General features: G+C 39.0%; 1 protein-coding gene across 6 annotated transcripts in view; it reads left to right on the forward strand.

The window, feature by feature from the left end:
• The window catches only part of ARMC8 (armadillo repeat containing 8), a 103,807-nt gene that overhangs the window by 784 nt on the left and 86,973 nt on the right, over nt 1–16,050 (forward strand). The gene's annotated exons all lie outside the window — the stretch shown is intronic.

A 16,050-nucleotide genomic window follows, 5' to 3' on the forward strand; every position in this document is an offset into this window, starting at 1 on the left:
AGGAACCTGTGCCTGGCATTCCTTTTTCCTTCAAGAGGAGTCAAACGTTAAAAAAAAAAAAAAAACACGAATGTATTGACATGCCAGCAAGCAAACCTAGTTTGCTTGTTGAAGTTTAAAAATAAAACCAAATCGCGACTTTCACCGTTTACTGTGTTGCTTTTGAGAGAACCAGGACCAGGGGTGAAAGTTACTAGAAGGTACCTTAGAAGGGTTTTGCAACAAATGAGAGCTGTCCAACTGAGAATCGTCAGTTTACCAGAGGCCCATTTGTTGTAGTTGGAAACCAGCCGGCAAAGACTGGTTGACCATCTTTTAAACTTCTCGTGGAAGTCAGTCTGATGTTGAGACGGTGGCTGGATTGTACATGACTTGTCAGATTCCTTGAGTCTGTGGCTCCAGCTGGTTCCTTTTCTATTCAGTGGCTTCTCCCACAAACATACTCACCTGTCTGGAGGCACTTAGCTCACTTGCAACAATTCGCGGTTAGAGCATTGTTGTGGTTAGAGCATTGTTGCAGTTACAGAACTGTGCTATATTCCACTTTGATTTTTTTTTGGAAGGGGGTGAACTGTACAGAAATATTTTCTCTGATCCATTTTAGTAATCCCTTTTTTAATTTTTAAACTGTGACTGGGGAAATACTGTTCACCTAAGCATTGAATTAGATTCAGTTACCACACCTCTGACTGACCTAGTAACACACCTAGTAACATTTTATGGGAGAACAGGCCAATGTCTTTAACGTCATTATGCTCCTGTTGTTTTTAAGTCACTTTTCTCAATTCCCTTTAATTATTCTCATTTATCCTTAACTTCACTTGAAGCTTTTTTATTTTTGTACATTGTCAACTCGTATAGTGTACAGTTGAATTTTTTGTTGTTGTTTTTTGTTTTCACCCCCTTAGTAATATTTCCTATTTAACTTTGTGCAAAAACTTCTTGAAGAGTGTTCTCTACTTCTTGTGGGGATTTGCTTTAGCCCCAGTCTCATTGGGCCTCTCTTCCCTTCCACCTCTAACCACTTTTTTTTTTTTTTTTAAGGTTTTCAGAGTCTCAGGGTCTGGTCTTTCAGTTCATCAGTTCTGGTGCCTTGGGAAAGCAGAGCTTTGGATAAATGATTTAAACTGTCCAGACTTATTGATTATAATAATTTCAACTGAAGCCTGGATCTTTCAAAGTTCTACCTAGGGCACCACTTTTTGAAATACAAAGTGCAGATGGACCAGGAATTAATAATGAAAAATTATCTTGAAAATAATTGACCCCTTTAATAGGCTACTTATTTTGCACCAGCTGTGTACAACACTGTTTAATGTATGCTTTAGGGTATGCTTGATTGAGCTCAGCTATACCCTCAGGGAACTCACTGGTCTGAATGACTCCATAACTTGAAAAACATAATTCACACCAGGGGCAGATCAAATGGTTTAGAGAATTTCCCTTCAAGGCCCTTTATATCTACTTCTCTCTAGTGGCTTAGATGGTAAAGAACTCTACCTGCAAGGCATGAGACCCGAGTTTGATCCCTGGGTTGGGAAGATCCCCTGGAGAAAGGAATGGCAACCCACTCCAATATTCTTGCCTGGAGAATTCCATAGACAGAGGAGCCTGGTGGGATACAGTCCATGGGGTCACAAAGAGTCAGACATAACTGAGCAACTAACCACAACCTCTCTGAGAGATCTTATTCATTCTAAAATGTTAACTGTAGTCAACTCACACATCTGCATTGTCAGCCTTGGCTGTTCTCCATCTGGTGTCATGTCCTCAGTTGTGTGGATGTTAGCCATCACTTCCAACAAAGCACATTCCTTCTCCTAAGAGAACTTAGTCCTGACTTCCCATTTCTGTTAATGGTACTGTCTTTCATGGATCACCCACCATTAAACTGCTTGAATCATCTTTTTTTTTTTTTTAAATTTATTTATTTATTTATTTATTTTTTCAGTGGGTTTTGTCATACATTGACATGAATCAGCAATAGATTTACACGTATTCCCCATCCCGTGCTTGAATCATCTTTGACTCTTCCCTCTTTCGTGCCTCTGGAGCTAATCAGTCGTTAAGTTCTTTTAGCTCTTCATTCTCGGTGTTATCTGTCTGTTCCTGTGACCACCTTCTCTTTCAGGACCTTATCATTTTATGCCTGCATTACCACAGTTCCTTGCAGTTTATTTTACAGCCTCTAATAGTTTGTATTGCCTCTAGTAGTCCAGTTCTCCACATTAATTTTCCTATACAGCACACAGGACACACAGTTTCCTTGTTTCAATTCTTCAGTGGATTCCTATTGATGAAAGGATGCTATTCCTAGTCAGTTTTGGATATAAGATTCTTTCTCCTCTGCATGAACCTCCTATCCCATATAAACTGGCTTTCTCAAGTTAAAGTGGTCTTGGATTCTTACAAACCCCAGTAGCCCTTGTCTGCCTGCTCATTTGCACACATGAATTCTAGCTTTGTATGTAACACATTTTGAGCTTCTGTCATTTGCTGAGCTTGGCATTGGGTTTGGGAATACAGTGGTGAACTGCACAGACTGTCTTTGCCTTCTTGGAGATTAGTCTAATGGGGGAAAGAGATATCAAAATGTCACAGAGTTCTTTGTGAATGATGATTAGTGTTACGAATGAAAAATATAGGGTGCTGTACCAGCATGTAATAGAGGAATGTGTTCAAATATGGAGGTCAGTGAGCTAGGAAAGGTTTCCCTGAAGAAGTGACAATGAGCTAATAGTTCAAGGACAAGTAAGAACTAACTCGAAAAACAGAAGAGCATTCCAGGCAAGCTGGAATCCAGCTGAAATCAAGATTGAAATTAAGCTGGAATCAAGATTGCCAGGAGAAATATCAATAACCTCAGATACGCAGATGACATCAGCTTCCTGATAGCTCAGTTGGTAAAGAATCCACCTGCAATGCAGGAGACCCTGGTTCAATTCCTGGGTTGGGAAGATCCACTGGAGAAGGGATAGGCTACCCACTCCAGTATTCTTGGGCTTCCCTTGTGGCTCAGCTGGTAAAAAATCTGCCTGCAATGCAAGAGACCTGGGTTCGATTCCCGGGTTGGAAAGATCCCCTGGATAAGGGAAAGGATACCCACTGCAGTATTCTGGCCTGGAGAATTCCATGGGCTGTATAGTCCATAGGGTCATAAAGTGTTAGACACGACTGAGTGACTTTCACTTTATGGCAAAAAACAAAGAAGAACTAAAGAGTCTCTTGATGAAAGTGAAAGAGGAGAGTGAAAAAGTTGGCTTAAAACTCAACATTCAAAAAACTAAGATCATGGCATCTGGTCCCACCACTTCATGACAAATAGATGGGGAAACAATGGAAACAGTGACAAACTTTATTTTCTTGGGCTCCAAAATCACTGCAGATGGTGACTGCAGCCATGAAATTAATAGACATTTGTTCCTTGGAAGAAAAACTATGACCAACCGAGACAGCATATTAAAAAGCAGAGACATTACTTTGCCAACAAAGGTCGTCTAGTCAAAGCTATGGTTTTTCCAGTAGTCATGTATGGATGTGAGAGTTGGACTATAAAGAAAGCTGAGCGCCAAAGAATTGATGCTTTTGAACTGTGGTGTTGGAGAAACTCTTGAGAGTCCTTTGGACAGCAAGGAGATCAAACCAGTCAATCCTAAAGGAAATCAGTCCTGAATGTTCATTGGAAGGACTGATGCTGAAGCTGAAACTCCAATACTTTGGCCACCTGATGCAAAGAACTGACCCACTGGAAAAGACCCTGATGCTGGGAAAGAGTGAAGGCAGCAAGAGAAGGGGGTGACAGAGAATGAGATGGTTGGATGGCATCACTGAGTCAATGGACATGAGTTTGAGTAAACTCCGGGAGTTGGTGATGGACAGGGAAGCCTGGTGTGCTGCAGTCCACGGGGTTGTAAAGAGTCGGACATGACTGACTGAACTGAACTGATTCCAGGCAAAGGAAACTTGTGTTTCAGAGGTCCTAAGGCTTTTAGTAATTATTCTGTTTTATCTTCTTAGAGAGTAAAGTAATTCAGAGGTAAATGCTGGACCTTGCCTTCTTTTTAATCCAGCTACCCTTTATAGAGCTTCCTTGGTGGCTCAGATGGTGAAGAATCTGACGGCACTGCCGGACACCCAAGTTCGATCCCTGGGTAGGGAAGATCCCCTGGAGGAGGGCGTGGCAACACACTCCAATATTCTTGCCTGGACAACCCCATGGACAGAGGAACCTGGTGGGCTATAGTCAATGTGGTGGCAAAGAGCCACCACACAACTGAGCCACTAACACACTTTCACTTTCTACAGCACTGTGTCTTCTGTATGCTAGATTCTCAATAAATATTTGATTGAACTGTTTATTTGGAGGAATTGGATGAAATCTCCAGGTGTCTTTCTTGGTCATGGCCATGACCACCCTATCCCTCTTTGGTTTGCATTTAGCATTACGACGTCACTGTTTTCAACACCATTTATACATTTCCCCAAACTTCTGGGTGGTTTTACACTGATTGCATTTTTAGAAGTTTTTATTTTGAGATAGCTACAGATTCACAGGAAGTTGCACAGATAGTAGAGAGAGATGGTTGTGTGTACTCTGCCCAGCTTCCCCTTTGGTCACATTTTATTTAAGTGTTGTATAATATCAAAACCACATAACTGTTGTTGGTATAAATATGTATGTACTTCTGTATCATATTATCACATGTGTATATTTGTATAACAACACAGTCAAGATCTCCCTCATGCTACTTCTTTATAGTTACACCTTCCTACTCCCCCACACCCAGTATCTCTAACCCTGGGCAACAATTAAACTCTTCTCCATCTCTATGATTTTGTCATTTTTCTATAACGTTACTTAAGTGGAGTCATATGGCGTGTGACCTTTTGAGATTGTCTTTTGTCATTGAGTGTAATGCCCTGAAGATCCATCTAAGCTGTTGTGTATGTATCAATAGTTCCTTCCTTTTAATTGCTGAGTAGTATCCCATGATATGGATTTATAATATGGATGTCTGAAAGATAGTTTGCTTAACTGTTCTATTAGAAATTTCGGTTGTTTGTAGTTTTTGGTTGTTAAAGCCTGCTATGAACAAACATGTACAGGCTTTTCTGTGGACATAACTTTTTGTACCTCTGAGATAAATGCCCAGTGGTGCAATTTTAGGTTGTGTGGTCAGTGTATGTTTAGTTCTTAAAGAAACTGACAAACTTTTCCAGAGTCACTGTACCATTTTACATTCCCACCAGTAATATAGGAAAGATCCAGTTTCTTTGTGTGCTCACTAGCATTTGGCACATCATTAGTTTTTATTTTAGCTGTTGTAATAGATGTATAGTGATATCTCATCATGGTCTTTAATATACATTTCTGTAATGTCAAATATATTTTCATTACTTGCCATTCATATTTTATTGAAATATGAATAAAATATTGTAGTGAAGTATTTTTTCATGTCCTTTTGCCCACTTTCTAATTGGACTGTTTGGTTTTTGACTGTAGAGTTTTGAAAGTTCTTTGTATATTCTAGATATGAGTCCTTGGTCAGATAGGTGCTTCAGAAATATTTTCTCCCAGTGTGTAGCTTATCTTTGCATCCGCTTAGACATAGCTTATAAAATGAACTTTGATCTCAATTTCACACCAGAAATTAATTCAAAATGGATCATAGATTTAATTGTAAAATATAAAATAACACTTCTAGAATAAACAGAAAATTTCCAGAACCTTGGGTTTGGTAAAGAATTGTTAGATATAACATCAAAAGCAGGATCTGTTTTTTTAAAAAATTGATAACTGGACTTAAAATGAAAATTTATGCTTTTTGAAAGACCCTGTTAAGAGGATGATTACACTGTGGTCACTTTGTAATGGTTTGAGAGACAAAATGATAAAATACCTTTGAATCATACTGTAGGCTGCATAGACAGGTAAGGCCTTCCTTACAATCTTTTTCCATTGCCATTATGCCTATTTGATAAGCAGCTATTTGACCTGTATAGGATATTCCAAATCTGGATATTCCTTGATTTTGTTCTGTTCCTGATGATTATAAACATTTGTTGGTCTAAAAGTGCATAGTGATTTGCTTTCTTACATGGACAACTGACAAGAGTTTTAAAAAGTTGTTCTTTTCTGTGAAGTTAAGCCCAACCATCCTCTAAGTATGAATTTGGTCTCTGGGTTTTTAGCAGTAAATGCAAAGTAAAATCTCATAAGCACATTTAAAGTTTTCTCTTTGCTTACTCTACAAAACACCAGTGAGCACAGGGTATGTCAGGAGTTGGTGCTAAAAGAAAACCAGTATGAACTTCCTAATCTTTAATGGGAATGTGTGAAGAACAGAAGATGCTCATTCTATGTTTTTGGACATCTTGCTATCTTTTTAAGTAAAGATTGCCACCTGAATTCAGACATCAAATGCTCAAGAAGTCATTTATGCTTTACCAAGAATTAGGTAGGGTCTTCCAGTTTCACTTGGAGATCTGGTCTTATTTCCTCCTATTCTCATCAAGAATTTTTAAAGTAGTGCCAAGAGCCAGGAATTTCAGTTACTTTGATTTTTAGCTTTTTGATTTCAACAGTTGTTTTGCAGTGCTATGTATCGTGTTGGCTTCTAAGTAAAGGTGTGGAATTATTGACAAAGGAGGATTTCTGTTATTTTCTGGAAATTGGAGAACAGCTACCCTCACTGAGCAGTAGTGCTGTGATCCTTAGGACTATTTAGATAGGAATGAAAAGTATTCCAAATAAGAGCTGTTTTGCAGAAACAGCTCCCACTTGTCACTTCAGTAAAAGAAAACTGTTTTGATCTCATTTCATAAACTCAGAAGAATAAAGAGTTAGCTGCATTCTCTGGTATAGTCATAAAAAAGTTATTGGGGGAGGGGAATGATGAGACAGAGTTGTGCTTTCTATTAAAAATGAAAAGTTCAGATTCCAGCCTGTAGAATCTGTTAACATTTGGAAGTCTTTACCACCTGCAGAATGATTACAGAATACACAATTCTTTTGTTTCAGGAAGAATTTTTTAGGCTTTCAATAAGTTGTAAGACATGACTGATTGAATAAGGGGAATGAAGAAAAGGAAAGAGTCATAATCATGATCAAGTATGATTGGCAAGATTTTTAGCTTTATATCTAGGTGATATCCTCTACTGAGATGGTGAGGATTAGAAGCAGAACATGTTAGAGGAAAGTGAAAGTGAAAGCCACTCAGTTGTGTCCGACTCTTTGCGACCCCATAGACTATATAGTCCCTGGAATACTCCAGGCCAGAATACTGGAGTGGGTAGCTGTTCCCTTCTCCAGGGAATCTTCCCAACCCAGGAATCAAACCCAGGTCTCCCACATTGCAGGCGAATTCTTTGCCAGCTGAGCCACCGGGAAAGCCCAGAAATACTGGAGTGGGTAGCCTATGCCTTTTCCAGTGGATCTTCCCGACCCAGGAATCGAACCAGGGTCTCCTGCATTGTAGGCAGATTCTTTACCAGCTGAGCTACCAGAGAAGCCTGTGTTAGAGGAATAAGGAAGGAAAATGAGTTTCATTTTGGACATGCTGCGTTTGAAGTGTTTTCTGGAAATTCATTTAGAGGTGTCCAATAGGCAGTTGGATATTCTGAAATGTTTTCCATAGCAGTTTTCTCCAGTCCTCTATGGATATCAGCTAGGTGCCCTACAGTTTAGCCCAATTCTGATACTATTTACATGGAAATAGTATCAGATTCCACAGGTTAAGTCCTGCAAGACTGTCCCCGCTTCAGACAGCAGTTGCAAGTCCACATTGTTTTCCTGTCCTCTGACTGACCAGATATAAATCAAGGGATTGTACTATTCCCTTCTTGGATTCAGTTATTTGTCAGAATGGTTCACAAAACTCAGCAAAACACTTACTTCTGTTAACCAATTTATTATAAAGGATAGATGAATAAATAGCCAGGTGAAGAAGTACATAGGTCAAGATCTAGAAAGGTCCCAAGTTCAGGAGCTTCTGTCCCTGTGGAACTGGGGTGCAAAATCTTCCTGGCCTGTGGATCCATTCACCTACCTGGAAATTCATTATGTTTTATTCAGGAATGTTTACAGAGCTTTAATCTCCAGCCTCCATCTCTTCCATTTCCCAGAGGTTGGTGAATGGGACTGAAAGTTCCAGCCCTCTAATCACTTGGTCTTTTTGGTAACCAGTCCCATCTTGAGGCTGTCTAGGGCCCCAGCCTGATCATTCATTAGCATAAGCCCTTGAAGGGTATTCCTTATGAATAAGTAAAGACACTCATATAATGCAGGAAATTTTTCAAGAGTTTTCAGAGCTTTGTGCCAGGAACTGGAAGAAAGACTGGATATACTGGGATGACCCAAAAGTTCATTCAGGAATGGAAAATCGAATGAACTTTTTGGTTAACCCATTATTTATTAAGCTACAGGTATAAAGGTCTAGTGGGCTTTCCAGGTGGCACAATGGTAAGGAATCCACCTGCCAGTGCAGGCGATGCAGGAGACACGGGTTTTGATCCCTGGGTCGAAAAGATTTCCTGGAGGAGAAAATGGCAACCAAGTTCAGTATTGCCGGGAAAATCCTGTGGACAGATGAACTTGGTGGGCTACAGTTCATGGGGTCACAAAGAGTTGGACACGATTGAGCATACATAAAGTTCTAGTGCTTAAACCTGGGGAGATGATTATTATTGGGAGTCATCAATACATTGATCTGTGGATCTTCGCCTTTTAAGTTTTAAGAGGCTCAACACCATCTTCCCCAGAAAAACATGCATCTGCCTAAAGAATCACATAATTTCAAGAGGCTTATGAATTCCCTGAAACCCACACATAAATCTTGAGTTAACAGTTCCTATTCTTTATTCATTCCAGTCAGTCAGAAAAACATATCACAAAATTTAAAACTCATTTAGAATAATTTTAGAATGGTAAAAAATTATAACACAGGGTTTTAAAAGTCATGTAAGGTACCATATGGGAGACTTGGCTCTGAAGAACTATAATCTTTTGCCCAGAATATACCAGTGATCTTCCCCAAGGTGCACTGTATCTGCAGAAAGGACTTTGTTGTAGCAAATGGTGTAGCAGACCTGGGAGACAGAGCTAGATGAGAAATTTCAGTAGGACAAAGTAAGTTCTGGACTCAGGCAAAGTGGAATAGATTAAAGTTACAAGTGGCCCATGATATTGGCATAATAGTCACAGGCCTCAATGTGGATGATGGTCAGGCAGATCCTGAGTGGTACTATGATCGGAAGGTTAATGCAGCAGTTGCTGGAAGGGACAGACTGAGTATGGGTCAAGCACCATGGATAGCTCCAAGGCAAGGGTATTTACTACCTCTAAAACTCTGAAACAAATAAAGCCTTTTTTTTTTTTTTTTTTCTTTTTTAAATAAGGAGGCAGGTAGCCTGTCTGGACTGTGTCACCTCTGAGGTGTACCTTGAGAGATGGTACCTTGGATCTCTAAGTCATTACATGACTTTAGTCTTGAAGAATAATTCAAACTATTCTTATGGTCAAGGACGATATCACACCCATGTCTGAATAGCCTCACTCTGTTATGTCAGGATTGAGAAGTAGGCATTTCAATGCCCCCTACTGAATTTCCTGGGCTATCTTAACATCTTATTTTATTTTATTTATTTATTTATTTTTCTTTAGTTACATCTCAATTTCTCTTTACTTAGTATCTCTCATATTAAGCTTCTATAGAACAAGCAAAAAGTGAGCGTGTGTCTAGTCCCTTAGTGATATCCAACTCTAAGCGGCCCCATGAACAGTATAGCCCCACCAGGCTCCTCTGTCCATGGGATTTCCCAGGAAAGAATACTGGAATGAGTTGCCATTTCCTCCTCCATATCTTAACATTGTAGAAGGCATCTAAATAAACCTTTGCCAACTCAGAGGATATCTCAATCTCTGTAAAACTCCTCACAACCCTTGTCACTCCAGTGAGAAGGTTCTTGCTCCCTTGAACTTCCAGATTCTCCTGTTTGGCACCATAAATCGTTACATGATTCATTTATTCTATCCAGAGGGATCTCTTCTTGGCCCTCAGTCATCAGACATTTTTGTCTACACTGAAGAGTAAATGAATAGAATTTAATAATGAGAACGAATCTTAAAAATCATCTAGACTCAAATATATAAAGAAAGCTGAGTGCCGAAGAATTGATGCTTTTGAACTGCGGTGTTGGAGAAGACTCTTGAGAGTCTTTGGACTGCATGGAGATCCAGCCAGTTCATCCTAAAGGAAATCAGTCCTGAACATTAATTGGAAGGACTGATGCTGAAGCTGAAACTCCAATACTTTGGCCACCTGATGCAAAGAACTGACTCATTGGAAAAGACCCTGATGCTGGGAAAGATTGAAGACGGGAGGAGAAGGGGACAACAGAGGATGAGATGGTTGGGTGGCATCACTGACTCAATGGACATGAGTTTGAGTAAGCTCCGGGAGTTAGTGATGGATAGGGAAACCTGGCGTACTGTAGTCCATGGGGTCACAGAGTTGGACACGACTGAGCAACTGAACTGAACTGAGACTCAAATAGCTGTTTGTAATTTGTACCATACTTTAAAAAGATAAACATTGCAGTACCTGATTAGAAAGAAGCATGCATATTAAATTGCTTCCAGTTCTTCAGACCACCTAAGCATACTCACAACATTTTGATACTATATGCAAGAGCTGTAATAATATTTTATTACATTAGAAACTCACTACAGAAAAAGTAGAGGCTGTTCTTTATATTTCTTTTTATATTTCTTTTAAACTCTCTTCTGATTTTCCTATTGTGAAAAAAAATCCTCTCTGTGTGAGTAAAATTATGGAATCTTGGTGAGAAAGAAGCCTGCAGACAGTCTTTAGTTTGTCCTAGTTACTTTCTTATTGGGAAAAACTGAGAACCAGAGAGGTTGGCCTGTCCACTGTCGTATACTATTATCTATAAAGTGTCAGAGTCAGGTTTCCAAACACATAATTAGAAAAATATTTTGTGTGCACGACCTTACATTTTAGTATTTTATTTTCAGACTTTCTGTGAGTATTGACTGACTTGCTACTTATCTTAAAATAAGTTCTTTTAATATGTAAAATCTGATTTTCAGTCTTAATCATTTACTAAGAATTCCAGCTGCCTCTTATCCAAGTAGGTTAAGTTAAAAATTACATATTTAAGTATTTTCATGATTGCATTTATGAGATTGAAACAGATTATATTCTAGGAATTTTGGCTGTCATAAGTGTGTTATATTCTATGTGGATGGGATCTGGCCAGACTCAAGTGCCATTTTGTAAACTTTGAAAGTTGCTAGAGACTGCAGAAAAGAAGGGCTTTGGTGAATTTTGGGAGGGAGGATGCTTCAAACCTCTAGAATCACCAGAGAATGAATCCCATGATTTTTTAAAAAGTAAAGATAAAAGTAGTTTAAAAAATACTATGTGATAGGTCTGCAAAAACTGAATGAGAATCTGATTGAGTCCTAATCAGGCTAAAAGTTTACTAGAATACAGAAAAGTAAAGAAAAACCAAAATAGCTGCAAAATTTTGAATTTACTTAGGCATTTTCTTCTAATTTTTATTCCTTTTGGAGGCAGGTGGGAATTTTTTTAATATACAGGAGTGTATGATAGCTGCAAGGAAAAGGTCAGTCTTTGTTGATTAGAGCTGAAACTCCAATACTTTGGCCACCTGATTCGAAGAACTGACTCATTTGAAAAGACCCTGATGCTGGGAAAGATTGAAGGCGGGAAGAGAAGGGAACGACAGAGGATGAGATGGTTGGATGGTTTCACCAACTCAATGGACATGAGTTTGAGTAAACTCTGGGAGTTGGTGAAAGACAGGGAGGCCTGGTGTGCTGCAGTCCATGGGGTCGCAAAGAGTCGGACATGACTGAGCGACAGAACTGAACTGTTGATATTATCCTTTTTTGTATTGTTCCAGAGGGAGGTAGATTTTACCCTGTCAATATTAGGGAAAAAAATTCTCCAGCTGTTAGTTTTCTTTAATGGTGAAATTAACTCTATGGCAGAGAAATATAGTGTCATTAGAACTCTTCAAGTAGCAATGAGGCAGTATTTAGGATATTGTGACTTTATCTCACCAGAACACAGTCAGAACATGGGGAAGGGGTGGCATATGATTTGATAGTAAAGCACAGTTGAGTAAAATTTCAAAGTATCAGATTTCTGATGTTCTGGATTGTGACAGCCCGAATCTCTTTAGTGACAATATACAAACACATCAGGGACTTCCCAGGTGGTGGTAGTGGTAAAGAACCCACCTGCCAATGCAGGAGACCTAAGAGACACTGGTTCGATCCCTGGGATCAGGAAGATCCCCTGGGGGAGGGCATGGCAACCCACTGCAGGATTCTTCCCTGGAGAATCCCATGGACAGACGAGCCTGGCTGGCTACAGTCCATAGGGTCGCAAAGAGTCGGACATGAGTGAAGGGACTTAGCACACATGCGTGCACAAACACATCAAGTGTTCTTGGACTTCAAAATGAATAATTGTGAATCTGTGACTGATCTAGGCAGTACAGTTATTTGGGAGTTCAGAAAATTGGGAAGCATTTGTTTGGACTGAGTTTTGGAGACATCAGAAAATCATATCTTGGCTTTAAATTGGGATGGAGAAGAGGTTCTGAAGCTTGCAGTTGACTGGAGTGTTAAGAGCTGTTTCATTTAGTGGTTCTCAACCCTACCAGACTCCATACCCTCTTCTTAAAACATATTTAGAAGCACCTCTTTGGCAGTCCTGAAGTGAAATTCATTGGTAACTGTTCTCACGTGTAAATTTTTAAGGGTTGGCATGATGCCTCAGCTGTGTTAAGGGAGAAAGAGTAGGAAACTATGCCATTTAAATGAGTAAATACTCAGGTCCTGGAAAGAAGTAATAAAGTAGTGCTGTGCTGTGCTTAGTCATGTCTGACTCTTTGCGACCCCATAGACTGTAGCCCACCAGGCCCCTCTGTCCATTGGGATTCTCCAGGCAAGAATACTAGAGTGGGTTGCCATGTCCTCCTTCAGAGGATCTTCCCAACCCAGGGATTGAACGCAGGTCTCCCACATTGCAGCCAGATTCTTTACTGTCTGAACCACCAGGGAAGCCCAAGAACACTGGAGCGGGTGGCCTGTCCCTTCTCCGGGGAAACTTCCTGGTCTGGGAATCTAGCTGGGGTCTCCTGCATTGCAGGTGGATTTTTTACAAGCTGAGCTACCCAGGAAGCCCAATAAAGTAGTGATATATTTGCATGTAAGGTTAGTTTAGCTATAAATATGACTGCTGTATGACAGATTGATATAGGTATGGTGTGTATATATGGTAGGTATAGGTATATATGTTACTTAAATGTAATAAATGATATTAATTTTGATGTGACTTTCTGAAACAAAAGGTACTTTTGGTAAAGTACCTAATAAGACAAAGTTCAAGTCCAGCCTTTTCTATTTTCTTTTGGGAATTGCATTTTTGGAAAATGTTATAGTAAAATGATGCTGAACACATATTGTGTTTATATGTAAAATGGAGTTAGAGTCTAGGCTCAGGATATTAAAATAAAGTTTATTTTGCTACATGACTATAATGGAAAGACTTTTGGAATGTGGGCCTGTTGTCCCACTCACAGGACATGTAGCGCCCTCGGTGCTTGCCCACTAGATATTAGTAGCATCTACTGTCGTTTTGACAGTCCCAAATCACTTCCATAGATTTACAGAACGTATTTTAGGCAGTAGTGCTGTCCCTGTTGAGAACCACTGAGATGCTGAAGGTATGGGGTTCTCTGGTGATGCATGTGTATTAGTATGCCTCCCTCTTTCTCTTCTGCACTTCCCTCCCCCCAGCTTGTGCAGTGTATAGTATAAGGAGGTGGAAAGAAAATGTGCTGTTAAACATTTCCCCCCATAGAATGTTTAGCCCTCTAATATCCTGCATCTTTTATTTATTATGTTTATTGCTTTTTATCATTCTTCCCTTGCTGAAATGTCAGTTCAGCAAAGGTGGACATTTTTTGGTCATTGCCTAGGCTGTATTGTTGTTTAACTCTTTGTTGACTGAATTAAAGAGTACAACTTTAGCTTTGTTTTGTATTCCCAAGTGTATACTATACATATAATATGTATACTATATATATATATAAAAGTATATATACAGTGTCACTGTAGTACTAAATTGCATTTCTCAAACACACCAGATTGCTTCAGAACTCTTTTGCATGTGCTATACTCTCTACCTCGAGTCCTTGTCTTTTTTCCTTTCCTTTTCACCTAACAGAATAATATTAGTTTTTCAGATTAATCATCCTGCTGCTTAGATACCGTCTCCCATTCCACCTCTAACTTCTGCACTTCAGTTAATTATATCTTCAACTTTCTTTTTATTTTGTGTTCATTTTTATAGTTACACTTATCCTGTGGTAGAATAACTGTAACTTACTTACCTGTTTCCTTTCTGTGTTGTGAATGCCTTGAGGGTAAGGGACTGTATCTTATCTCTGTTATCAGCACCTAGTAAATTAAAGATATTTACATGTTGAATTTCAGCATGAAATAGTTTTTAAATGAATCTTTGTAGAGCTTAGACATTCTATTTTTGGGGTTGTATTCCTTTCATCTCTCCCCTAAACCAAGGTTTTCCCTGACCATGCAGAATGATCAACATTATGAACAATTTTATCTTGAAGTTCCTAGTAGTTTGTGGAATAATTGACATACTAAATTTTGATTGGCAATAACCAGTTTAAAATTCATTTCTTAGGGGTCAGAATTCCCCATTGAGAATTAGAATATTTTAGTTTCTAAAGAACACATGAATTAAATGAGAAAATGGATATGAAAATGCTTTGTAAACTATAACTTGCTAAACAAGTGTCAGGTATCATAAAAATATTTGTATTCTGTCTACCTTTTCTTTCTGGGTTGTTGTATGGGAACGAGAACACTAGAGATGGTTCCTCCTTGGAGCTTCCCAGGTGGTCCCGTGGTTAAGACTGCAGCGTGTGCAGGTTTGGTTTCTGTTCAGGGAACAGATCCTGCATGCTGTGCACTGTGGCCAAAAAAAAAGAAAGGTTACTCCTTGACCTGTGTATTGATGTTCTTAACTGTGATCAAATATTTTCTGAGTCTTTTGTTATACCTGCAGTTATAATGAAAGTTAGTAATAAAAAGTACACTAATGATTACTTTTAATGATTCTTTTCTACATTTTTAAGTTTTTAAAAAATTTCAAGTAATGAAAGTTTAGAGTTTTAAGTTCAGCACTCGAATGCATATTTATTTCTTACTAAGTGCTTAGTTTGCTCTGAGAATAAGGCTGTTATCAGGTGAGGACCGCTATCTGTCTAAACGTGCTGTGCTTGGTCACTCAGTCGTGTCTCACTCTTTGAGACCCCATGGATTGTAGCCTGCTAGGCTCCTCTGTCCATGGGGATTCTCCAGGCAAGAATACTGGAGTGGGTTACCATGCCCTCCTGCAGGGGATTTTCCCAACCCAGGAATTGAACCCAGGTCTCCCACATTGCAGGCGGATTCTTTACATCTGAGCCACCAGGGAAGTCCATCTATCTGAATAATTAAGCTTTAACCATGAATATGAATATAAATACCCGAGAAGAGCATTTGTTACACTTGAAAAAATTATATTTTTTTGTACAAAAATAGAATTTTCCTGAAATCAGTATTTGTATGGATCATTTACAGGGGTTTTTCCTGTAATACATACAAGTGTATTATCTCATTTGCTCCATACTCTGAACTATGTGGTGACATCACCATTTTATACTTGAAGACAACAGTCTCAAAATTTTGTTTTTGCCCTGAGTCATGACATAGTAGAACTAAGTTTCAAACCCATCTTCTAATGCCAAATCATGTGTTCTTTTCTACCATTCAATGCCTGAATATGGTAGAAATAAAGAACATACTATTTTAATGAAATATACATAGAACAATATTTTAATTAAATGAATTTGTTTGATATTTTCTTATTAACACTTAAACTCACACTGTTCGTTGTCTAATAAACCCATTGCTTCATTTCA

Source organism: Cervus elaphus, chromosome 19 (genome assembly GCF_910594005.1).
Source record: "Cervus elaphus chromosome 19, mCerEla1.1, whole genome shotgun sequence".
Taxonomy (NCBI): domain Eukaryota; kingdom Metazoa; phylum Chordata; class Mammalia; order Artiodactyla; family Cervidae; genus Cervus; species Cervus elaphus.